Consider the following 26,064-nt stretch of genomic DNA (forward strand, 5'->3'; position numbering starts at 1 on the left):
CATCAACAAACCATGAACCACACTGATGTAACCGCTATCAATTTACAGCCTGTTACAAGGCCTGCAGGATGAGAACTAAAGCACCCTAAATGGCTCTCAGGCAGGAAGAAGGTGGGGCGTAGCCACAGAAGGGGAAGCTTCACCAGTGAGAGCCAAGTGCTAAAAGCAGCTGTGTGACATTTCCGTCAGCAGCCCTCCCTGCTTCATTGTGTATGAGACACACATCAGATGTTCTGGTTTACGATTTTATTTTCAGAGTGCATACCCTTTGAGATCCCAGCTCATAGCTCTCTTCCAGTGGCACGGTGCCCACTCATTAACTGGGCTCTGAAGCCCATCTGAGTGAGAGTGACAACAACATTAAGACCCCCTCTCTCCTACCCTCAAAGAAATCTAGAAACTTGTGGCTTGGTTCAGTCTCAGATCCCAGGTGCCTAGTCTCTGTATCTGATAGAAAGTCACTAAGTACAAGCTACCAAAAAGATTCTGCACAGATGCCAGAATCATGTCAAAAAACAAGGTCACAGAGAGCTACTGTCTTCCTCCATTTCTACCAGTCCAGAAGACAACATTCCCTTTCCTTTGGAAGACACAGTAGAAGCTAACTCTGGATATCCCAGGTAAGCACAATTTTATCTGTTAAGTGGATAAGAGGTAGGGAGGCCAGGTGTTTGCTTTTTAAAACTAGAAAATCTATTATTTACAAGAGAGATGAAAGAAGAAAGCCCTTGTAAGCTTTTTCTTCTTTGACTCAAAAGCACAGACCCTGATTTGACTAAGATGTCAGTAAATGAAAAGGCATAGTTGCATACCAGTTTGTCTCAAAAACTGTAAATGTTCCTAACTTTCTAGTCATAAAAACACATATTACTTTAGAGATTTGTTAGCTCTGCTGTTGGAATCTGGTACTTGCTTCCAAAAATGCTAGGTCATATAATCTCTCAGATTATTCCCCCAAATTATGTCATAGGACTACGAAAACTGTCCCAAAATAAACATCAAAGGGTTTTCTTCCTAAAGAGCAAAACTGCATTTGTGATGACAACGATCTGTTCTAATTTAAATGACAGAGGTGTCTGAGCACCAAGGCTGCTTGCTTTATCACTGGGTGGCCATGCTTAAATTAATTTTGTGTCAGAAGTCTTTTCATCACCAATTTTGGATGAGTTGAAGGATGGGATGCTTTTGGAAGGAGCACACTAAAGGTAAGAGGAAGGTCACGTCAGGGCTTGTTGCTAACCCATATCATTTCTCAATCCCCATAAACATATGTCAGAGGTAATAACTACTTCCTAATTCATGGCAAAGTAACCCCCAGCAAAACTCATTCATTTAGCCTATAAATACGCTGAGAAAACCTGCCACATTCATTGTACTGATAAATAAGACACCATTGCTGCCTTACAATATACATTAGCAGAGACTTACATATTAGACTAAGCTCCAAGGTCACAGTTTCGATCTGTTTCAGTTACTGTTTTATATCCATGGATAACACAGAATAAGTTTCATGGCAGGAGCTCAATAAATATTGGTTGAGTGACTAAATTCATAAACGAAAATAAACATGATGTTAGAGCTGAGAATTTCCCCCCAGTATTAATTTTATGTATGTATGTATTTTTGCAGTACTGGGGATTGAACCCAGGGCCTCATGCTTGCTAGACAAGCACTCTACCACTTGAGCTATGCCTTCAGCCCATGATGTTATGTTTCTAATACAAGGGGGTATCACATTTTTTGACAATCACACTAGGTTTGTTGAAATCACATCAATCCTTTCTAACATTAGCCATCAAAAAATTCATATTCTAGAGCCAGGCATGGTAGCATACAACCTTAATTCCAGTACTTGGGAGTCTGAGGCAGGAAGATCTCAAGGTTAAGACCAGCTAGGCTATATGGTAAGTTGAAGGGCAGCTTGGGCTACATAGGAAGAATCTGTCTCAAAAAACGAAGCCAGGGACCAGTGACTCACACCTGTAATCCTCGCTACAGGCAGCAGAGATAAGGAAGATAGAGGTTCGAAGTCAGCCTCAGCAAATAGTTATTTCAAAAATACCCAACACAGATAAGATCTGTCATAGTAACGTAAGTGTTAGAGTGCCTACCTAGCAAGCATGAGGCCCTGAGTTCAAATCCTAGTACTGCAAAGAAGCCAAACCAAACCAAAAACCATCCAAACAAAACCCCTGAGATTGTAGCCAGGTCTGTGGAAAGTTCATTCCAATTTTTACTTCTTGTATCAGTCCATGGCTTTCATGGCTTTTTCCACGGCTGAGAAAGAAAGGAGGATGCTAGAAAGAGAGGAATATTTAAATCAGCATCATGAAATTGAGTTAGAGTTTTTATTTAGCAGTTTTATTTCTGAAGATAATTACAAAAGGGTATGGATAATTTCTTGGCAAATGTCAATTCAAAAACAGGAAGAAGGGACATGTTGGCATGTCATTTAAAGTATTGCTTTTCATTTTATCCTAAAGTTTTCCCATCTATCTTTGCAGAGTTAGAACACACTTGTCAGCTACTGCATTTTACATAAATAAAAAGGAAGAAGATGAGCTAAAGATCCTGGAAATTAGAAAATCCAATTGTTTGGGCTCAAACTCTACCTGTGTGGCCTTGGATAAATCTGAATTTTTCTTCTGTAAAATAAAGGAGTTGGTTCGAGTTTTTCTAGCCAATATTTTATGATTTCATCTGAAAAACTCTCCTCTTTTTCATCTTTGTTGTGTGGAATGCTTAATCATTTCCAGTTTTTAAAACAATTAGATGCTTTAAAATAGCTCTCTGTAAAGTGTCTGCTTATTTCCCAATAGCCCCATGACTGAGGGATAAACACCCTTAATATTTTGAGTTATAATCTAATATTACTTTTTTTGTTGTTGTTGTTGTACTGCAATTTGAACTCAGGGTCTCATACTTGCTAGGCAGTTCTACCACTTGAGCCACTACCACAGTACTGTGTAGGTTATTTTAAGAGTCAGTTGTGATCACTTAATATTTATTAGTATTTTGAAACCTGAATTCTTTATTTGTAATATTGTAAACATTTTCCCATATTATCCTTTCTTTTTTTCCTTTGTGGTGCTGGGGTGTGGACTCAGGGCCTACATCTTGAGCCACTTCATCAGCTCTTTTTCATTAAGGGTTTTTTGGAGACAGGGTCTCAAGAACTATGTGCCCAAACTGGCTTTGAACCTCAATTCTCCTGATCTCTGCCTCCTGAGTAGCTAGGATTACAGGTGTGAGCCACCAGCACCTAGCTTGCCTTTTTTTTTTTTTTTTTTCCTTGTGGTGCTGGGGATCAAACTGAAGGCCTTGCAAATGGTAGGCAAGCACTCAAGTGTTCTACCACTGACCTATATCCCTGGCCCCGTTTCCCATATTCTCTTAAAGTATGGTTGCTTTTCAAGGCTGTATTTGTAAACTATTATTTGGAAATACCACATACTAACTCATCTGCTATTGTTTTGAACGTAAATTATTTGTGTCTTTATTATGAATAACAGTGCAATGGACAAACTTGTACAAGAGAATATGATTATTTCCTAAGGTTACTAGCAATGATGCCTACTAGTAATGTATGAGTGGTAGTTTCCAGATATACTTGAGGCACTAGATTATTTAATTTAAAGAATTCATTGCTACACTTGCACTTGGATGTGCACACCTGTAATCCAGCACTAGGAAGCTGAGGCAGGAGGATCAAGAGTACCAGGCCAGCCTTGGGCTACATGGCGAGACCCAGAACAAAATGGGCTGGAGAAGCAACTGAGTGAACAGCACTTGCCTAGTGTGAGCAAGGGCTCACAGAAAAAAAATTTTTTAAAGTTGCTAATATGCTGCATTTTTATGCCATATGAAAACCCCTTGAGGTACTGGGCTTCATAATTTAGAGACTTCCTTGTCAGTATGCATGTTTAATTATTATTACTTTGAGATAGGGTCTTGCTCTGTAGCACAGGCTGGCCTTGAACTGAAGATCCTCCTTTTTCAGCCTCCCCAGAGCTGGGATCACAGGTGTTCACCCAGTTGAATTGTTATTAAACATATTTCTGTGTTGGACATTTGCATTTTTTAAACACCTAATCTTTTCTTTTGCCCATTTTTCCTGTTTTGTTTGATTTGTGTTTGTATTTTGGGGTGCTGGAAATCAAATACAGGGCTGTGCATGCTAGGCAAGCACTCTACCACTGAGTTACATCTCCCAGCCCTTGGTGTTTGATACAGGGCCTTGCTGTGTGGCCCAGGCTGGCCTGGAACTCACAATCCTACCTCAGCCTCCTGAGTGGGCAGATTACAGATGTGCACAACTACACCTGGCATAATGTCTTTTCTCTTTCAATTGTTCTCTGGCTTATCCATGAATCATTTTATTTTATTTTGCTTTTCAAATCTAAAACACACCAGTAGAGGGCTGGGGATGTAGCTTAGTAGTAGAATGCTTGCCTAGCATGTGTAAGGCCCTGGGTTTGATCCCAGGTACTGTAGAAAAAGAAAGAAAAACAAAACAAAAAACCTCACAATATGCTGACCATGTATAGACACCAGTGCTCATTTTCATGCAACTTCTTCTTCCTTTAGCTGTTTCTGAGTCTTTATTCTTTCCCCAAGAGTAATAATCTCTCTCTCTCTTTTCTTCTTTTTTACTACTGAGGATTGAACTCAGGGCCATGAGCTCTAGCACTTGAGCTCTGCCACTAGCTCTATTATTACACTTTTAATTTTTCTTTAGGTTTTTCTCTTACACTAATTGCATATCACTATTTTTATAATTTTAAAAAGTATGTATTTATGTCTTTAGAGACAGCATCTTGCTATGTATCCCACTCTGGCCTTAAACTCTCAGTCTTCCTGCCTTAGTGCTGGAATTACAAGCTTGTGTCACCATGTCCAACAAGGTAAGAATTTCTGATAATCTTTTGATTCTGAAATAAGCATTGTCCTTACTGATTTTACAGAAATTTTTTCAAGGTATTTTCTAGGGAATCTATTTTTTTACTAACATTTTAATATTTAAATATGTTGCCATGCTATTGACATTAACCTAATGAAGCCAAAGAGCAATCAATCTTTTTTGGTTTTTGGTGGTACTGGGGTTTGAATTCAGGGCTTCATGCTGTCAAGGCCACTTAAGCCACACCTCCAGCCCAACAGCAATAAATCTTAACCATTAAACTGATATGTGAGAGATGGGGGCCTGGCTGCAGTGGTAGAATGCCTGTCTAGCAAGCACAAGGCCCTGAGTTCAAATTACAGGATTGCCAAAAAAAACCCTAAACCCAAACCCCAAAAGCGAGCCAAACAAATAAAAAACCTGTTATGTGAAAAAAGAATAGTGTATGTGGTATGCTGTCAATATATACCAAAAAGAATATATCTGCCAGGCTCACACCTGTAATATTAGCTACTTGGAGGCTAAGATCGGGAGGATAGCAATTCAAGGCCAGACCGGGCAAATAATTCTCAAGACCCCATTTCCAAAAATAACCAGAAAAAATGGACTGGAGGTGTGGCTCAAGCTGTAGCAAGCATGAAGCCTTGAATTCAAATCCCAGTCTCTATCTCTTTCTTTCTCTCTCTCTCTCTCTCACACACACATGCAAGATTATACCTGTGTATATTTTTTTATATATAGAGAGAATATCTGTAGAATAATATAAAAGGACCAAAAAATGTTAATGGCAACACTGGTTGATTCTGGAGACATGAGGGTAATGGCTGGGCACCAGGGGTGCACGGGGAATTTCCTCTTTATTGTATGTTCCTTTGCACTTTTTGAATTTTATTCCACACATAGGAATTACTTAAAACTAGAATTTCATTATACAAATCTTCCTAGTTGGTAGTCTGGTGCTAGCTGATATTTGAATACCTACATTGCACATTTGATGAACATGGCATGAATGAATACATACTTGAATGAAATAAAGTGATTAAATAAGTGTCTTAAACTAAAACAGCAATTATTAAAGTCCTGTGGAATCCATACTGTATAGGAGTCGTGTTACAATGAATGTACCAGCCCTAGCATGGTCATGCACACATATAGTCCCAGCTACTAAGGAGGCCCAGGCAGGAACATCCAGAGTTTGAAGCCAACCTGGGCAAAGGTAGTGAGACTGTATTTCAAAAACAACATACAAGCAAATAGGGCTGGGGGCATGGCTAAAGTAGTAGACTGTGTGCATGAGGCTCTGGGTTCAATCCCCAGTACTGGAACAAGTTAAAAAAATGAATTTCTCAAAACCGTACCAAACTTTAAGGGTATAAGCGGCCACTATCTGTAAGTACTTCAGAGAGAGTAGAAATGCAGTGTAGCTAAGCAAGAGCTTTGGTTGATAGAAGAGCATTTTTACAAAATTAGTTTGAGGCTAATACTTAAAAAATTCCTCAGTAAACAAAGCCAGATTATCCTCTATCCATAAACCTGTGGAAGAATTGCTACTCATTGGCAAACCCCCTCCTCGGTCTAGAAGAATGAATCAACTCAAACTTTGTGTGAGACAGAGTGTCACTCTGCTGCCCAGGCTGGCCTCTTTCTTGTGTGCTCAGTGATTCTCCTGCCGCAGCCTCCCAGGTAGCTGGGACTAAGGCTGGGGCCACAATGTCCAGCTAACTCTTATGAACGATTAATAAGTCATGCCCCTCATTTGGATAATGACTGTTTTGCCAACTTTGTTTCTACTAAATAGTTAGAATTCATAATTGTATGAAATTAAATTTTTTTTTCCCCAGTGCTGGAGAACCCAGGGCTTTGGGCATGCTCTGTATAGGAAAGCACTACACCCTATACCACAGAGCTATACAAGCAACCCTAAATGTTTTTGGGTCTGTATTAGGGTTTGAAGTCAGGGCCTCATACTTGCTAGGTGGGCATTCTACCACCTGTGCCATACCCCCAGCCCTACTGCCTTATGTTGGAAGATAAGCAAAGCAGTTATCTGTTGTGTATTCACATCAAGCCTTAGGAACTAGCATGAATTTAGAAAGTTGACAGCTTTTTGGAGTCAATAGAAGCAAGGGAAAACACTGGAATCCTAGTCATTTTTGTTGGGGAAGTGAAGATTGCATTGTGGAATTTATTGCTGCATAGATTCTTAAGAGTTTGCCAGAAAAATAAAGACAACCAGATAAAAGCAGTTTTACATTGAGCAACTCCTTGAAAAATGTTTGTAACAGTGCCTGACACACAGGACACACGATGAAGTGCTAGCTGCCATATATTGTCATTATTATATGGACACCCAATGCTTTGAAACAACAAGTATTTATTAGCCATACACCTACATCAACAGAAGTCAATTTGAATGACTTCAAAGATGAAGTAGGCCTGTGTGAAGAAATTTATAGTGCTACACTTTAAGGGAGAGAAGATAGGAAGTGACATCATTAAAGAAAGTAATATTCAGTTTCTTTGTGACAATGTCCTTTGTGGTTCAAATGGAGCACTGAATCAAAGGTTTAGGAAAGTTCATAGCCCATTGTTTCCAAACAAGTTAAAAACACAAATCACTAATATTTGAGATAGCAAACAGAAACAAATTACACAATAACTATTTATTGCTTTTCAACAATTCTGGTGTCATAAAATTTAATTGAACCAAAGCCACATATAGTTTAGATGCAAGAATCAAACTATCCAGGGAAGTTAGACACTTGAGTAAGGACCTCTAACGTATTATAACCACCTTTGTAATTTCTCCCAACCCCTCATGAGGGCAGAATGCCAAGAGGCAGGCCAGGAAAATGACTGAGAAACCAGCTGCAGGTCAATTGTAATCCCGGGACCAGGCAAGTAGAGGCAGGAGGATCTCTAAGTCACGTCTGAGGCCAGCCTGGGCTACATAGTGAGACCCTGTCTCAACAACCCAAAACTAACCAAAAAACCTTCCAACTGCCTAGAGTCCCAGTTTCCTGAGAATGTCCTTAACTTTCACGTATGAGTGTTTCTACTTCTCAGTGCCTTTTTTTCTTTTTTTGGTAGGACTGGGGTTTGAACTCAAGGCTTCAAACTTGCAAAGCAGGTGTTCTACTGCCTCAGCCACATCTCCAGTCCCTCGACGCCTTTTACAATTATTATTTACTTATATTATAAAATTTTTATTAGGATATATTCGTTATACAGGGGGCATTCATAGTGACAACCATTTTTATTTATTATATTTATGTTTTATTTTTGTTTTGAAGCACTGGTGACAAATCCAGGATCTTACACATGCTAACCAAGGACTCTATCACTGAGCCACACCCCCACACCCTTCAATGTTTTTTAAAAACAAAGGGAGAGTGAGGTATGGAGGCATATATGAGGGAGGCTGAGGCAAGAGGATCATAAGTTTGAGGCCAGCCTTATATACACACAAGATCCTATCTCAAAGACAAACAACAGACAGTAACAAAAAGGAGATGCATCTTCCAAAAGAGGTAGGGCAGGATAAGGAGCTGAATTTTCAAACCAACATCTTTCCAAAAGTAATCATGCACCCTGGGAAGGAAATAGGAAATGAAATATATTATAAATAATTTGGATTTGGAGGTGGCCTTCCAAAGCAATTTATTAGAGGGAAAAAATAATTATGAAGAAAAAAATCTGGGAAATACAAAAACTATACAGCCTTATTAACTCACATTAATTAGTAAGAAAGCTAAATTGAAAGGAGGTTCAAATTATGTAGCAGAATTGCTATAAGCACTCCCTTATTAGTGTACTTGCCTCTCTTCCATGCTGTTATATACACAGCTTGCCAGGTAGGAGGAAGAAGCAACTCCTTATCCTCTTTTCTGTGAACTAAACCCAGGGCCTTGCACATACTAGGCAAGTGCTCCATCACTGAGTTACATCCCCAGCCTAGGAAAAAGTGATTTCTACAAAGAAGCAGCAGTGTGTACAAAGGCTGGGGACTCAGGATTGTGAACAGGAAACAGCCCCACATTTCCCTGTTTATCATTCTTATAATCCCTATCCTTTCCTAGGACCTCAGGACTTTGAACAAAATAAATGAATACAAGTAGCCTAGTGGCTGGGGATGGTGGTACATGTCTGTAATCCCTGCACCCAGGCAGCAGAGGTGGGAAAATAGAGTTTAAGGTTACTTCAGGTCACAAAGTGAGTTCCAGGCCAGACTGAACTACATATGGAGGACAAAAAAAAAGAAAGCCTAGCGCAACCTAGTAGACCTAGGTTATATGTCAGTTTTATAGTATTCATATGGTAAACATTATTCAGTTTATGACTAAGCGTAACTTAGTGACACACCTGTAAACTTAGGGGATGGAATAGGATTGCTCTGGGTTCTTGGTAGAAGATCTTTGTTTGGGATTAGGTTGCAGGGGCTGGGAGTTCCCCCAGTAAATCCTGACATCAACGCCTCACTCATTCCACTGGATTCTATAAGCAGTGTCAGTAGCCATCAAAGCCTGAATTATGTACTCCTGTTACAGTTAAAGCACATTTGGGCTTTTTCATGCACCATGTGGTCTTGTCTGGGCTGATCAAATGAGTGACTAATGAAACAGAAGTGTTAGAAGGCTCCTGAATTGACTAATCTTTAAATTGGAAATAAAAGTGAAAACCCATTATTTAGCAAGTCTGGGCCTAATGGAACAAGAGATGGAGGCAGACCCAGCCTCTACTTGGATATCCACACTGATGTGGTGCTTGTCAGCAATTTATGGCTTCGTGCCTCTCATTAACCTCTTGTATGGCATGTAATTTCTCCAGATTCTACTTCCTGCCATGGTTTGGAGACTACACTTTAGGCTCTGGGGTAAGAGTAGACCAGGTGTCCTGGGAGTAGATGGCACAGAACCAAGGGTTCTCCACTACTACAAGATGCCCCATTTCTTTCTCACTGGTACATTAGAGGTGGTAGACAGGAGTTCAAAGCCCTCCCTCAGTCTCACGCCAGGAGTCTAAGATACTGGAGAGAAAAGACCTTGCCCATTTGGCTGTGGTGTTGGGGCTGAAATGAAGGCTGTCTTGCACAAGATGCAGTGGCCCTTTCAGTCACTGTGGCCATGGTGGCCAAAATGGAACCATGGGTCTGGGATAGGGGAAAACTGTGGATGGAGCTGTAAGGCATTATCGGGAAATATGAGTCCAGATCTGCAAAGCTGGCAATGGAAGGATCCCTATCAGGGAGGGGACTCCCAACTCTTGTTACTAAGATCCTTGTTCTGTGACTATGTTTCCCTGGGAGGTCTTTCATAAACCACCATAGGTACCCGGAGGACTCGGGCAAGACTCACCCTTTCCCCTACATGTGAAATTGTGCAGCAGAGACCATGCTGAGGGACAAGCCAGCTGCAGTGTTTTGCTTGCCCCTCTCATCGGCCCAACCCCTCTCCACTTTCTAACCTCCATTCAGATTCCTGTGTGGTGTCCCCTTTATAATTAAAAACTTTATACCATCACACCTGTCTTATTTGTTGAGATGGAGTCTAGATTTTTGCTGAGGGTGTTCTTGAACCTTGATCCTCCTGGTCTCTGCCTCCTGAGCTGGGATTTTAGTTGTAAGCCAGCATGCCCAGCCCTTACAGACTTACAAAACATGAATGTTTACTCTTATTTTGGTTCTCTAGGAATAGGCAGCATTGGGCAGAGGCCATGTCCCCTTATTGGTGAAGAGGGCCCTCAACAGTTCTTAACTTCTTCAAGTCCACACCCTAAAAAGGCCCCAAGTTCAAACCCCAGTACCTCCAAAAAAAAAAAAAAAGTCATATCCAGAAGCGTCACCTTCCAACTGTCTAGGTGCCAAGTTATTCTGTGTGATGATTGGTGATGAGGACATCTCCCTTATTTAATAGGAAACCTTTACACTCTACCCACCAGAGAATGGCTTTACTATATGACCACAAAAAGGTAATCCACCAGAGTACATTCACTGGCATAACATCTGACCCCATGATTTTTACAAAAGGTAAGGTGTGGCAGGGAAGGCTTTGCTGTATTAATACCCAGCTCAGAAGTAGGGCCTGAATCTCACCTGGGTACAAGTATTACAGATCATGTACAGTACAGGACTTGATGGCAGATTTGGGGCTCTCAGAAGTCACCACAAACTGAATTCTGTGCTTTACTTTTTGCAGTGCTGGGGGTGGAATCCAGGGTCTCATGCATACTAGGCAAGTGCTGTACCACTAAACTAAGTGCTCCCCGCCTCCCCACAGTCCAATAGGTGATTAAAAATTTTTTAAGTGGGAGTGTTTATTGGAAAGTGTAAAGTGAGCGAGTAGAGCGCCCAGAGACTGGGGTGGGGGGTCCCCAAGAGAGGGTGCCTCGTGATTTAAAATTAAGTTGTTGAAAAAACATGTCACACAGGTCAGTTCCCAACTTAGATGCCTAGAGACTTACACACACCCCACACAAAATTCAGATAAACGGGGGTAGTTTTCTACAGGGTACTTTCTATTTTCATAGCCTTTCATGACTGGCTGTACTGCAGCTTTTTTTTTTTCTTTCTGGGGTTTGAACTCAGGGCCTACACCTTGAGTCACTCCATCAGACCTTTTTTGCAAAGGGTATTTTTGAGATAGGGTCTCAAAAACTATATGCCAGGGATGGCTTTGAACCGTGATCCTCCAATCCTTACCTCCTGAGTAGCTAGGATTAAAGGCCACTGACACCTTGGTCTATCAGAGCTGTCTGCATCAAGATGGCCTCAAATTCTATGCATTTATCTCCAAAGGTATTACTTACAAATGACAATTTCTACTCATGAATTTTTGCTGTAAACTAAATGATGACTACTTTCTTATGACTCCAGACAGTACTGGTTATGTGACCCTGGGCAGTTACTAAACCTCTGTATTTGTATCTATCTGTAAAATGGTGATTATAGCAGTGCCTGGCTTATAGCAGTTTTGTGAGGAGTTCATGTGTTAATACATATGAAGTATTAGTGCAATGCCTGGCATGGAATAAGTATCCCACATATGTTAGCTGTCATCAATTTGTAACTCCTATTAACCTCCTCCCTGTCTTGTCTGCCTAAAATACTAAAGACAGAAAGGAGGGGGAAAGAGGAAGGGAGGAAGGAAGAAAGATGCTCAGGTTAGGACTGAAGAAGCCAAGGTCCAGGAACAACCAGTTCTGGCAAATAGGTAGGACCACATATAGAAAGGATGCTTCCTAGGGGAGATCCTAAACAATGATGCAGGTTACAAACAGTGTGGACCAAAACCGCCCTGTGCTGGCTGAGTCAGGGTATAGGAGACAAGCCTTATCAGACCACAAGATGGAGTGAGGACACATGAACTGAATAGCCATAAAGAGAGGCTCAGGTGAACTGGGCAAAACTTAAACTGAATTAGAGGATAAATAGGAATACTCTCAGCTACTTGTTTCCCAGATGATAATGTTGCCATTCTGAAGTCTTTTTTATTTATTTAGTAGTGCTGGGGATTGAACCCAGGGCCTTGTCCATGCTAGGCAAGTAACTCTACCACCGAGCTATAGCCCAACCCTACCACCTTTAAAGTCTCAAGTATTACAGTCAGTTTTTCATAAGTTTTAAGCTTAAAAGTTTGTTTTTAAAGCTATATTAATTTTTGGATAATTATTAAAAAACAACAGAAATTTTGTATACTATCAAGCTACCACAAATACTTAAAAATGTAGACTAGTATATACAATTCCTTGAAAAATATGTTTATATGTATATGCACAAAAAAACCCTCTCAAAGATTCAAAGAAACAGGAAAACAAATTCTTGGCCACCAAAATTACCAAACTCACACAAAAAACCAGTGGTTAGAAATGGCCATTTTTAAGTAACTTGCCATGTTGAAGAAATTTTTATTGCAATCAATTTGTTTTCTATCAAATGGTTTTGAGCAAATTATCTCATGCTAGCAGGGAGCCAGAGAAGTAACTGATTAGGAAGCTGAACTGGTGTAGGCTGGAGATTAAAGAAGGGTCAATTCAGAGCAAGAAGAGCTGAGGAGGGCTGCTGTTTATCAGCTGAAGTAAAAAGTTACTAGCTCCTTGGGCTGGAGGTATGGCTCAAGCCACAGTGTGCCTGCCTAACAAGTGCAAAGCCCTGAATTCAAACCTAGTACCACCAGAAAAAAAAAAAAAGAGCTAAGGAGAAACAGGGAGAAGTCAGAAAGTTCCCTGAAGTACATCTCAGTTACACTAAGTTATTAAAAGCCTCCAAGTTCTTTGCATAAATCACACTTAGGTTTTGAGTAGCAGCAGGCCTATAGTTAAAATTTAATAAGAAATTAATGAAGATGCCTTGAACTGCAGGTTCTCAACTTTAAAGAAGGTTTGTTTCTTTTTTTAAATTTATTTGAGACGGGGACTCTCTATGTAGCCCAAGCTGGTCTTGAACTCACATCCTCCACCTCTGTCTCTCAAGGGGATTACATACGTGTCCCACACATGGCAGAATGTTTTTAGGAATGGCATTATTTCCGTTACTCTTAATGGCTCAAAAACAAACTTTGTTTTCCCTGCTAATTGTAAATTATGAGGGTGGGGAAGGTTCTTAGTGGATTATGTTCAAAAGAATGCTTCCTTGTATTATTTATGGTTAGTGAGATGGGGATAATAGCAACTTCCTATTTCGTACATCACAAAAATGATGGAATCATTGAGGAAATGTGAGTTAAGTAGTTTCAGTTTTCCAGCAAAACACAGTCATTTTATTTTTCTCCTTTCCAGAAAAATCAATGAGACAACTTACTTAACTTGAAGAATATCTACATTGTTAGAATTTTCAAATTTTGCATTTGCATTTGTTTCTGTTTGCTTGTTTTCCCCTTTTCTTTGTGGTACAGATGACTGAACTCAGTAGCTTATGCTTGCTAGGCAAATGCTCTATCACTTGAGCTATGCCTCAGTTTTATTTTGTTTTTGAGGTAGGATCTCACTAACTCTGCCTGGGCTGGCTTCAACCTCGAAACTCCTGATTTTTGCCCCTCAAGTAGCTGGGTTTACAGATATGAGCCACCATGTCCAGCTATTGCTACATAGATAGGGGTCTTGCTATGTAGCAGACACTGCCTTCAAACTCGGGATTCTTCTGCCTCAGCCTACCCAATGCTGGGCTTATAAAGGTGCACCACTACACACAGCTTTGCATTTGCATTTCTCATCTCATCACTAATATCTAAAGTTAAAACTCTTACCTAGAAATATTCAGAGTTTTGCTCACTTAACAACTTTGCAAACAACAGTTCAGTACAGCATTTCCCTGAGGCAGATCAGCATAGCATCATCCAGGCTGTCAACCTTTAAGAAAGACAATGTGAATCCTGGGAATTTTGACCATAAAGCTAAAAACCACTAGGGAGCACCATGCCTTCTCTGATTTTCAAAGACCCCATGACAAAATGCTTTTATCTTTTTTTCTTTTTTGGTGGGGCAAAACAAGGTTTAGTGCTTGCTAGGCATGCACTCTACCACTTGAGCCATGCCTCCAGCAAAATGCTTTTGTCTTGAAGACTGTACTTGCTACAAACCTGGAGCTTGTGTATCTAGTTCTTCAGATTGTGCCATTCATTAGATGGGTGGCTTCTCCAGGCCTCTATTTCCATTTGTGTAAAATGTGGGGTATGCTAAATGATCTGCCCTTCTCAGCTTGAAATTCTCATCCTATGCTTCTTAGTTTATTCTTTCCATCTCATAGCTTAACTCAAGAATACCTGGCAGAAGGACAAGAATTTTACCTGTACCAGCAGGCTCTGGTTTCATCTCTAGGAATGAAAGAAAAAAAAAAATGAGGTCTGAAATAAGTACTAATTTTATTGTTATAATAACCCTATGAGGTAGGTATTATCCTTTTGTAAAGTGGAGAATGAGGCTTAGAGTTGTAAAATGACTTGCCTAAGGGCTCGAACTTAGTACCAACTATAAAAGTTGGCATAAATCTGGCTCCCAGGTCCACCCCGCCTGTAATTTTAGCATTCTCTTCATCTCACCCACCCTATTACTGCTTTTCAGCAAAGAACCTTTACCTCCTGCCCCCCTCTGATGCTGGGGAATCAAACCCAGGGCCTTGTATATTGCAAGGAATGTGTTCTACCACTAAGCTACATACCAACTCTTTGGGCTTCTTTAGTTCTTTCTCTTTTTTGCACTTTATAAAGACAAATTCTAACAATATTAATTCATAAACACTTGCAGAGCACTTTCCAAGAAATACCAATCACTACTGCAAATACTATCTCATTTGATTATCACAACAGCTCAGACTTGTATTATCTTCAGTTTACTTTGGGGAGGAAACTGAAGCCCAGAAGAGTTCAGTGAATTAACTGCCCAGATAGTAGTGGTGGGACCAGGTCCTTTTCATCTTTTTTTTTGAAACAGGGTCTCATTATGTACCAGGATTACAGGTGTGCACCACCACACCTAGTGATGAAACCAGTTTTTTTTTTTCATTTTTCTTTTATTATTCATATGTGCATACAAGGCTTGGTTCATTTCTCCCCCCTGCCCCCACCCCCTCCCTTACCACCCACTCCGCCCCCTCCCTCTCCCCCCCCAATACCCAGCAGAAACTATTTTGCCCTTATCTCTAATTTTGTTGTAGAGAGAGTATAAGCAATAATAGGAAGGAACAAGGGTTTTTGCTGGTTGAGATAAGGATAGCTATACAGGGCATTGACTCACATTGATTTCCTGTGCGTGGGTGTTACCTTCTAGGTTAATTCTTTTTGATCTAACCTTTTCTCTAGTACCTGTTCCCCTTTTCCTATTGGCCTCAGTTGCTTAAGGTATCTGCTTTAGTTTCTCTGCGTTAAGGGCAACAAATGCTAGCTAGTTTTTTAAGTGTCTTACCTATCCTCACCCCTTCCTTGTGTGCTCTCGCTTTTATCATGTGCTCATAGTCCAATCCCATTGTTGTGTTTGCCCTTGATCTAATGTCCACATATGAGGGAGAACATACGATTTTTGGTCTTTTGGGCCAGGCTAACCTCACTCAGAATGATGTTCTCCAATTCCATCCATTTACCAGCGAATGATAACATTTCGTTCTTCTTCATGGCTGCATAAAATTCCATTGTGTATAGATACCACATTTTCTTAATCCATTCGTCAGTGGTGGGGCATCTTGGCTGTTTCCATAACTTGGCTATTGTGAATAGTGCCGCAATAAACATGGATGTGCAGGTGCCTCTGGAGTAACAGTCTTTTGGGTATATCCCCAAGAGTGAAACCAGTTCTTTTGACCCAAAAGCCTATACCCTTTACAACACTAGGTCCCTATCAGGGGCAGAGCCAGTTTCATAGGGTCTGAGGTAGCTATAATTTTGCTAGCTATCCTCAAAAAAGAAAAAAAAAAAAAAAAGGAAAATTACGATATGTACGTACTATGAATATATTGAGTATGACAGTATGAATATATTGCTAAGACCTTGCTCAGGATGAGCCTTGGAAGAAGAGTCCTATTAAAGTGAGGAGACTTTAGGGTTAAAATCTGTTTTGTTTTTCTTTCTTTCTTTTTTTGTTCCCCAGTCCCCCAGTCCTGAAAATAAGATTTTTCAAGAACAGAAAAAAAAGGAAGGGAAGGAAAGCAGGCAGGCAGGCAGGCACTTGTCTAACAGGCTCTGGTTCCACTCCCAGGACAGAAAAAAAAAATATATTAAGGTCTGACACAAATGTTAGTTCTATTGTCATAATAACCCAATGAGGAAGATGAAGCTTGGAGTGGTAGCATGAGTTGCCCAAGAGCACAGAGCTAGTAAATGCCAACTATCAAAGGTGGAACAGGAGACCTGGCTTCCAGGACCACACTGTGAACCTACCAGTGCTTCTCACCACATTCCATAGCACAGGTCCTGATAGACTCACACCTGAACCAGAGCCCGGTCTCCCTAACTCAGCTTTCCAAACCATCTACCTGAATGCTGCTGCCACTCTAAAAATCCTGACACACTGGTGGCCAAGTCCAGGTTACCCCACTGATCAGAAGTGTCCTCCCATTCTCTGCATGCATCGAATGTAAAAAGTCATTATCTCTCACAAGCTGTACTTGGACTGTTTTATACTAACATGTTGAACTCTTACTGAAAACTTTTTCATGGCCTGAGATAGAGGCAGAGTGGGTGAAAGAAAGTACATGGGACCTCCCAGGACCTGATGCTGCAATCCCCTACTTCTCAGTCTCAGATTCTTTATTTGCAAAACAGAAACTGCAAGGCCTACCTGGAAAGGTAGTGGAAATTAAAGGGTTGAGGGAATGAGAAGAAGATGGTGAGAGTGAGAAGTGGGATGGAGGAATACCTAAGGGGAAAGACAGGGGCTTAGTATACAGCAAGTGCTCAAATGTATTATTTGGCCTGATGCAGTCTCATGGAAGAACTTGCAAGGTTTTTAAGGCAGGGTCCTCAATCAATACTTTTTTTAAAATATTGCTCCAGGGACTTAGGCATCAGGAACATTACGATTATTTAATCTGATCACTTCAAGAGACGCACTTTGGTATCTCAACTTGGGTGGAGAATTTACCATGGCTCTTAAGCCAAAATCAGGCTGTAGAATCCATCACTATTGGTCACTTCCTAGCCGGTGACTTCCTAAAAGTTACTTAACCTCTTTAAGCCTCAGGTCCCCTGGCTGTAGATTGTTCGCAGTAGTTCTACTCAAAGGTTGAGGATTAGAGAAAACAATTCAGCTGAAGTTCTCCGCGTTAGTTGCAATTCCACCCTGTCCCAAACTTTGCAATGTGGCCTGAGATCATGGACTGTCACAGCCTACGACCTGAGCCACAGTGTCCCACCCGCTCACCTGCACTGCTTCAGATTTCTCCTTCAACCCCGCCTTCATCAAATGCCCCCGCCAGGCCCCGCTCTCCCTAGGTCGCCTCTGAGGTCGGTCCTACTTCTGTCGCTAGTTTGGCGCAGGACACAGGCGTGGAGGTCCTGAGCGACTACCTCAGGTCGCTGACCTCAAGTGCCAGGCCGGTTTGGAACCGGGCGCATCCGAGTCCACAGCCCCTGCTCTTTGGCCCCGGCCCCTGGCGTCTTCCTGGGTCCGAGTCGCGCCGGGGTCGCTTCACGGCGACTCCGCGCGCCACCGTCCCCCACACCTCGGGGTCGGGCCCTGGGGCGGCCTTTGCCTTTTCTCTTCAGAGACTGCGGAGCGAGGACGGAGCCAGCGCCCGAAGACGCTCTCCTCAGCGCAGGGGCGCCGCGCGGGTCCCGTCAGGCCGCCGGTCACGTGGCGAGGAGGGGGCGCCGGCGCGCGCACGAGCGAGCGGGCACGCGCAGCCGCGAGCGTGCGGAGGCGCGAGTTGCCGCTCAGTGTGTGGATGGCAGGGAGGGGGCGGCGGCCGGGAAGGGCGACTCCGCCCCCTGTGCGCATGCTCCGGCCCCCGCGGGTTATAAGGCAGCCGCGCCTGCCCCGCCAGACAAAGTGGCGAGCTGCGACGTGACGGGTGAGTTGTCCGCGTGGGTGCTGGAAAGCGCCAAGCCGGCGGCGGGCGAAGGGCACGAGCCGGGCCCTGAGGAACTCAGCACGCGCCGCCGCGTCACGCGCGGTCTCGGCGCCGCAAGCCGCGCACATAACGGTTAGTTGGGGCGCAGCCCGCGCGCACCCCAAGGTGCCCTAGCTGCTCCCTGGGTGGTCGAAGAGACCCCGGCGCGAGCGCAGACCTTGGTCTGCCGGGGAGGGAGAGAGGGCGGGAGGCGCCCGATAGAGGGCAGCGTGGTCGTGGCAGCCGCGTGGCCCCGGAGCGCGGCTCTGGTGAAGGGGACCTTGAGGTGCTTGGGGACAGTGTCTCTCCCAGCCCAGCCGCTGGGCCCCGTGGTCAGGTGCTGGCCACTGGCCTGGCCGAGGAATCGGGTCATGGTGCCCGGTGACCTTGGGGAAGTCGCTTTCCCTCCAGCGTTGAAGAGGCTCCGGGAGAGATGCTGGGATCTTGGAAAAGGGACGTTTCACGTGGCGCCGGGGACTCATGCTAGCCGGGAAGTGACTCCGGGCGGGAGTTATTCTGGACTCGTGGCATGCCCGCCCCAATCTTCCCTGTCTGACAATCCTTGTCCCACATGGTGACTTGCAAGAGTGGCGTGAGGAGCTGCATTGCTCACAGCCCGGGTGACACTGCAGTGTTCGATTGGTCCTGGCGGACTGAACCCGCCGGCCCGCAGCGTTCCCGACTGGTCCAACCTGTGGCTTCCGAGCGTCCTTTGGCTTGGTTCGGGGACTTCAGGGGCCCTGTGGCGGAATCGGAAGGATGGTGATGCGTTTGGTCACAAGCACGCTTTTTTGGGGGGGTGGGGGGGCAAGTCCATCCTTTTCTGCGTGCCTTTGGACATTGCTTTGCTTTGTCGTGACATAATTTGGTGCAAAAAAAACAGTTGCGAAAACTACTTTGTAATGGATGTAAACCAGGAAACACGTGTTACTACTTCAGTCTTCTCCCTGGTTTCTAGTAGCTGATTATAAACCGGGCGTCTACCAATAATGGTTAAACAGTTACAAGTTACTTTATTTACCGTGTCAAGTTTGGAATACTTTCTTTAAAAAATTATTAGGATAGGATGGGGCTGTAGCTTAGCCGAGGTGGGGTGCCTGCTTATTAGCAGGCCGTGAAGCCCCAGGTTTGATCTCCACCACTGAAAAAAATTATTCTGGTTTCGAAATAAGATGTGTACACCACGTCAGCTTCCTGATAAAATAAGTGTGGGGTTTCGTGATAGGATGAACTCAGAATTGTGTGAGAATTTGGAACAGGATGGATAAACACTTTTTTTTTTTTTATCTCAAGCCAGCTCATTGAGGTGCAGAGACTGTGTTTCTTGTTTTTTAGTTAGATGTTAATAGTTAAATAGTGCCCATAAAATCATGTCCTTCTTTTTTTTTTGAGGCCAGGGTCTAACCGTGTAACCCACCCAGGCTGACCTGGAACTCCAGATCCTTCTTCCTCAGTCTCCTACAGAAATAGGTCTTTATATACCATGGGGTACAACTTTTTCCTTAAATTGCCATTCATGCGATCAAGAATTCAGGCAACTAGCCCTCAAAACCGGTTATAGTAAGATTTAAAAAAATTTAAACCAAAATACAATATGCTTCTGTTATTCATTCATTTTGGGTTTAAGTTGGTGCTGTTGTCTCATCAGATTAGTGATCCTTGTTAAATTTGCAAGTTAGTAGTTTAAGGAGCATTTTTTTTAATTGCTGAATAGATTGAAAGATTTAGCAGTAACCCTAACAATAGGCTGTAACATCCCTGAACAGATTAGAAAGAGAAAAATACCTCATACCACCAAAGGATGAAACTGATTAGGATCTCAGTATTATGACATTTTTTTCCTCACTTTCAATTCTTAAGGCATATAACTGCTCTGGAAAGGAGCTCAAAACAGCTGGTTAATTTCCCTTATTTTACAGATGAGGAAACTGAGGCTGGGGAGGTTAAATAACTTGACATTTTGCTTTGAAAAGTTGTTAACGGGCAGGGTTTATGTGTGTCTTTTGACAGATTAAGTTTTCTGAGTTTTCTCTAAAATTGTAAATATGGATACAAATTATCTCAGGCTGAAAATTGATTTTTTTTTTAATTGCAGTACCAGGGTTTGAACTCAGGACATACACCTTGAGCCACTCCACCAGTCCTTTTTTTTGTGATGAGTTTTTACAAAATAATGTCTCAAGAACTATTTGCCCTGGTCTGGCTTCGAACCTTGATCCTCCTGATGCCTGCCTCCTGAGTAGCTAGGATTACAGGCCTGAGCTAAGTAATAACTTCCCAACTTCAGTTTTTTTGGGGGGGTGGGTAGGAGAGGATAGTGGGACTTGTTTGAGCTCTGCCTTACCCATTCTAGGCAGGCATTCTAACCATTTGAGCCACAACTCTATCCCCTTAAATTGCTTCAGTCAGGGATTGACTACTTTTTTTTTTTTTTTTTTTAACCTCACTGTGAATGAACCCCAGGGCCTCTACCCCAAGCACTCAGGAGTTGATGGTCACTGATGGTCTGCTTTTCTCATTGCCTCCTGGGCATTTCAAGTTTAATGTGTCACTTGAAACTCATTATCTGTATGTCAATTTCCCTTCATCTCAACCCCCCCTTATCCTGTGAGTCTGCCAGTCTTCCAGGAAATCAGGCATATAATCTGAGTCATTTTAGTACTTCCCTAGTAGGCCTACTGCTCTACCATGTGCAGGTAGTTGCCAGTCCCTCCCCTAGGCTATCTCTTGGATCCACCCCCCACCCACCTCCAGTACCTGTTATTGCTGGCAAAGTGGCATTCCTTCCATGCTTTCTCCCCTGGGATTTTTTTTGGGGGAGGGGGAGAAGTAGAGGATAATAGAAGATGTTATAGTGAATCTGACAGAAAGACTAGTATAGGTGACATGTTTAAGCCCTTGTACCATACAGACAAAGGATTCAAACAGCCAACGACCATCTTATGGAAATGGTCATTAGTCTTCTGGGGTCACAGTACATGCAATGAAATAATGAGTTCACATCCATCCCAAACAACACTTGAGACTGACTGCATGTACTGGGTCTTTGTTGGGTGCCACTGACCATTTGTTCTGAGTCAGGATCCAGCTCTGTTGGTTGTCCACACTACCCTGTTGTTAATCACAATCCAATGTTGTAGAGCTTTTTGTTTGTTTGTTTTGAGTTACTGGGGTTTGAACTCTGGACCTACACCTTGAGCCACTTCACCAGCCCTTTTTTTGTGATGTGTTTTTTCAAGATAGGGTCTTGAACTATTTGCCTTTGCTGGTTTCAAACTGCAATCCTCCTGATCTCTGCCTCCTCAGTAGCCAGGATTACAGACATGAGCCACTGGTGCTTAGCTAATGTTGTTGAATTTGATTTAATTCAATTATACAGCCATTGTATAAAGGAGAACTTCTTCAAAATGTTCTGGTATTTTAAGCTGCATATTTAATCATTGGATGAAAATATTTGTGATTTTTGTTCCTATATAATCCTGAAGTTTTTTTTGGTTTTTGTTTGTTAATGGTACTGGGAATCAAATCAGTGTTTACACAGCCCAAATCTTCCGAAAATTAAGGAATGAATAAAATCTTGATACTGTTCTGTTGTGTATTTAGGAGAGTAACAGGGCCTTTATAAATTGGGATTTTGTTTTGTTTTGGTGGGACTGGGGTTTGAACTGGAATGCTTGCAAAGCAGTCTCTCTATAACTTGAGCCACACCTCCAGTCTATTTTGCTCTGGTTATTTTAGAGACGGGGGCTGAAACTGTTTGCCTGGGCTGGCTTCAAACCTCAATCTTCCTCCTGATCTCAGCCTCCCAAGTAGCTAGGATTATAGGTGTGAGCCACCTGCATCAGGCTTTGTTTTTGTTTTGTTTTTAGAGACTGGCTCTTGTTATGTTGTAGCCCAGGCTGGCCTGGAACTCACTATGTAGCTTGAACTTGAAATCCTTCTGCCTCTACCCCACTCCTGGCTTTCATCACAATGCCTGGCCTTTATAGGTTGTTTATTGAGTTTTGATAACCAAAGTTGTTTTTACTTTATTAATATTTTTTCTATTCAATCAGAGGTTTTAAACTCAAAGTCTACAAATTGATCCATAAGGTATATAGAATTCAAGGGTTATGTAAATTTGTGTAAGAAAGAATTACAGCTTTCTATTAACCTAACTAAACTTTGGAATTATTTTCAACTGCAAGTGTAGCTACCAAACCATAGCTGTGTTAGCAGTACCTTTGACTTTGTTACCAATAGAAATCACATACTTCATATACAGTTGTAGCTATCTTGGAATTGTTTAAGCGCATCATTATTTTAAAACTGTGGTAATTATACCCACTTCTAGATCTTTGTTATTTTTTTAGAAACACCATTTATATCCAAATAAAAATATTTCAACAGAGGCTGGTACAGTGATCAGAACAATCAGGGTTCAAGACCAGCCCCAGCAAAAAGTTTGGGAGACCCCCATCAAAACCAATAAAAGATGGGCATTAGGCTGAAGGTGTGGATCAAGCTAGTGCTTGCCTAGCAAGTTCGAGACCCTGAGTTCAAACCCCAGTACTGCCAAAAAAAAGTGTTAGCCAAATGCCAATGGCTCTTGCCTAGTCCTAGTTACTTGGGACACTGAGATAGGGAGGCTCCCAGTTTGAGGCTAGACCCCATCTCAACTAGTAACTGTGGGCATGGTGTTACATGCCTGTCAGCGACAGCAGGAATCCTAAAATAGGAAGATCGTGGTCCAGGCTAGCCTAGGGAAAAACTGAAACCCCATCTCCAGAATAACCAGGGGAAAAAAGGACTGAAAGTGAGGCTCAAGTGATAGCCCTGAGTTCAAAATCTGGTACCACCACCACCACCAAGAAAAGAGCTGGTCATGGTAGTGGGCACCCATGATCTGAGCTCCAGGAGACATAGGTAAGAAGATCGTGGTCTATGCCAGCCCTGGCATAAAGTGAGACCCTGTCTCAAAAATAATTAAAGCAAAAAGGGCAGGGGGTGTGGCTCAAGTGGTAAAGTGTCATGAGTCCAACACCCAGTACTGCTATTTAAAAAAATTTAAAGAGCAAAATCTGCTGTACAGTAATAACTCAGGAAGTGATACTGATCAAAAAAGTTATATATTCCAGAAATTATCAGTAATTTTTATTTAAAAAAACAAGAACAAAAACTTTTCTGCCTCTTTAACTGTAGGGGGCAATAGATGGCAGAAATGAAAACATCATTGTAGAGGGTTGGGTTTGGTTTGGTTTGGTTTGGTTTCTTCCATTCTGAGGATTGAACCCAAGGCCTTGTGTGGGGTAGGCAAGCCCTTTACACTGAAAAACACTCTGAATGTTTTCTTGTTTCAGTTTTCTCTTCTCAAAAACTGGGAAAATCAGAGTCCTTGAAGTTCATGTAATTGTAACATTTGGTTATAGGAGGGTGTTAAATTTTCTAAGGCACAAAAATAGCTTTTGCCCTTAATTCATATAAAAGTACACACCTCAAGTAGGGGAATGTTGCTTACAAAGTTGATACGGATATACAGCTTGTTTAAGTTTACAAAGTGCTACCTAAGAAACATTGATCAAGATGTGCCAAGATGTATCCAGAAAAACAATAAGAAGATAGTGTTAGATAAAATTAGGGACATTACCAGCTAACGAAAAGCATTTCATTTTTGTAAGTTACTGAATACTTGTCTTGTGGATTTGGAACAAAATTATACTATGTCTCCGCCTTTATGTAACTTGGGCTTCAGAATAAGGTATCCTGAGGCAATGGTGTCCTTGACTAGCGATGTGCTTTTCTTCCCAGAGAAAAAGGTTGACTTTTTCTTCCTTTCTTTGCCCATTCAGAGCTTAGATCGCCTAACACATGATTATATTATGAACCACACATTGATCAATCAATCCATCTATCTTTCTTTCTTTCTTTTCTTTGGGTAAGATGGGGGTTTGAACTCAGGGCTTCATACTTGCGAAGCAGGCACTCTGCTGCTTGAGCCACACCTCCAGTCTATTTTGCTGTGGTTATTTTGGAAATGGGGGTCTCATTAACTTTGCCCAGAATGTCCTCAAACCATGATCCTCTTGATCTCAGCCTCCTAAGTAGCTAGGATTACAGGTGTGAGCCATTGGCACCAGGCTTGATTTTTCAAGAGTCTCTTACCTTACTCTCCTCTACTTCCAGCTCTTCTATAGTTATCCTTATCAGAATGGCTCTTTTTTTTCCCTTTCTTTCCTCTGGCTTATGAGACCAAAAAAGACCTCAGTCTTTGCTAATAAGTATTAGATACGCTTGTGTGGTACAACACTCAAAAAGGAAACTCTCAAGCACACATTTTAATTTTAACTGATGTAATAAAGAATTGGTTCTAACTTCTGCTGAAACCTTGAAATATTTATAGAAGTTACTTTCTAGGCTGGGGATGTAGCTCAGAGCCAGAGTGCTGTACCTGGCATGTGCAAGGCCCTGAGTTTGATCTCCAGCACTGCAAAAAAAAAAAGTTACTTTCTAATTTCTGAACTGTTTTCCCTGGCTGGCCTCAAACCTCCATCGTCCTGAGTTCAGCCTCCCAAGTGGCTAGAATTACAGATGTGAGCCACTGGTGCCCCAGCTTGTTGTTTTCTATAATGTATTACAGACATACAGTATTTTAGCTTCTCTGTTGTGTGACTGAGTAGCCTAGGTGCTAGAAGTAGGAAAATGCTCTGGAAATGAGGGATTGTACTGGTTTTCTTTTTTTTTTTTTTTTTTTTTTTGTGGTACTGGGGTTTGAACTCAGGAACTCATGTTTGCTAGGTAAGTGCACTATCACTTGAGTCATTTCGCCAGCCCAGGGATTGTAGTAAAAAGTAAAAATCATTGCTTTTGAGCAGGTGTTCAACTTCTACCAAGAACCTCACTGTGCAGCTCTAAATAACCCAAAGTTCTATTATATTAGGCAGTTGCCTACTTTTTTATTCATTTGCTGTTACTCGGTGAGGTGTTTTATTTGTTGTTTTGTGTTTGTTTTGAGATAAGTTCTCCCTGTGTCATCCAGGCGCCCTCAAACACCTGCGTTAACCTCCCACTTGCTATGATTATTAGGCATGTGCCACCACGCCTAGCTCAGTATTAAAGCTTTTATTATATTGGTGTGATTCCTTGTTGAAATGATTTTTGCCACAGAGTCCTATAAAAGAGTAAAAAAGTAGACCCTTATACTCTGGTGGGGAATATAAATTGATATGTATATATATCTCAGTGTGTGTATATATATATATATATATACATTCAATATATATATATATATATTGAATACTGGGATTTGAACTCAGGGCCTACACCTTGAGCCACTCCACCAGCCCTTTTTTTGGGATGGCTTTTTTCAAGATAAGATCTTGCTATTTGCCTGGGCTGGCTTTTAATATCATCTTGATCTTTGCCTCCTGAGTAGCTAGAATTACAGGCATGAGCCACTGGTGCCCAGCAGAAATTGATAGAATTTTAAGGGTAAATTGGCAACACAAATCAATTCCAAATTAAAAAATTTAGTTTAAATTTCTACTTTACTATGGTAGCATTTATAGAAGAAAAAAAGGAGAAAGTATGCAACAGTAGGCAATTTTTAAAAATACATATCTAGAGTAGAACACTTCTAGTCAAAAACAATATTGTA

The 26,064-nt window shown here is 41.9% G+C and overlaps 1 protein-coding gene across 3 annotated transcripts in view; it reads left to right on the forward strand.

Annotated features, from left to right (window-relative positions):
• The first annotated feature begins 267 nt into the window (after positions 1-267).
• Slc16a1 (solute carrier family 16 member 1) overlaps positions 268-26,064 on the forward strand; it is a 48,834-nt gene continuing 23,037 nt past the window's right edge. Inside the window, exon 1 of one of the 3 annotated variants that reach the window (XM_020156568.2) lies at positions 268-620. The gene's annotated coding sequence lies outside the window, so the exon portion shown is untranslated. Of the gene's footprint in view, positions 621-18,236; positions 18,525-26,064 lie in introns of those variants that run through there. The other 2 variants (XM_020156569.2, XM_020156567.2) reach the window with 2 other exon arrangements.

This window comes from Castor canadensis, chromosome 12 (genome assembly GCF_047511655.1).
Source record: "Castor canadensis chromosome 12, mCasCan1.hap1v2, whole genome shotgun sequence".
Lineage (NCBI taxonomy): Eukaryota > Metazoa > Chordata > Mammalia > Rodentia > Castoridae > Castor > Castor canadensis.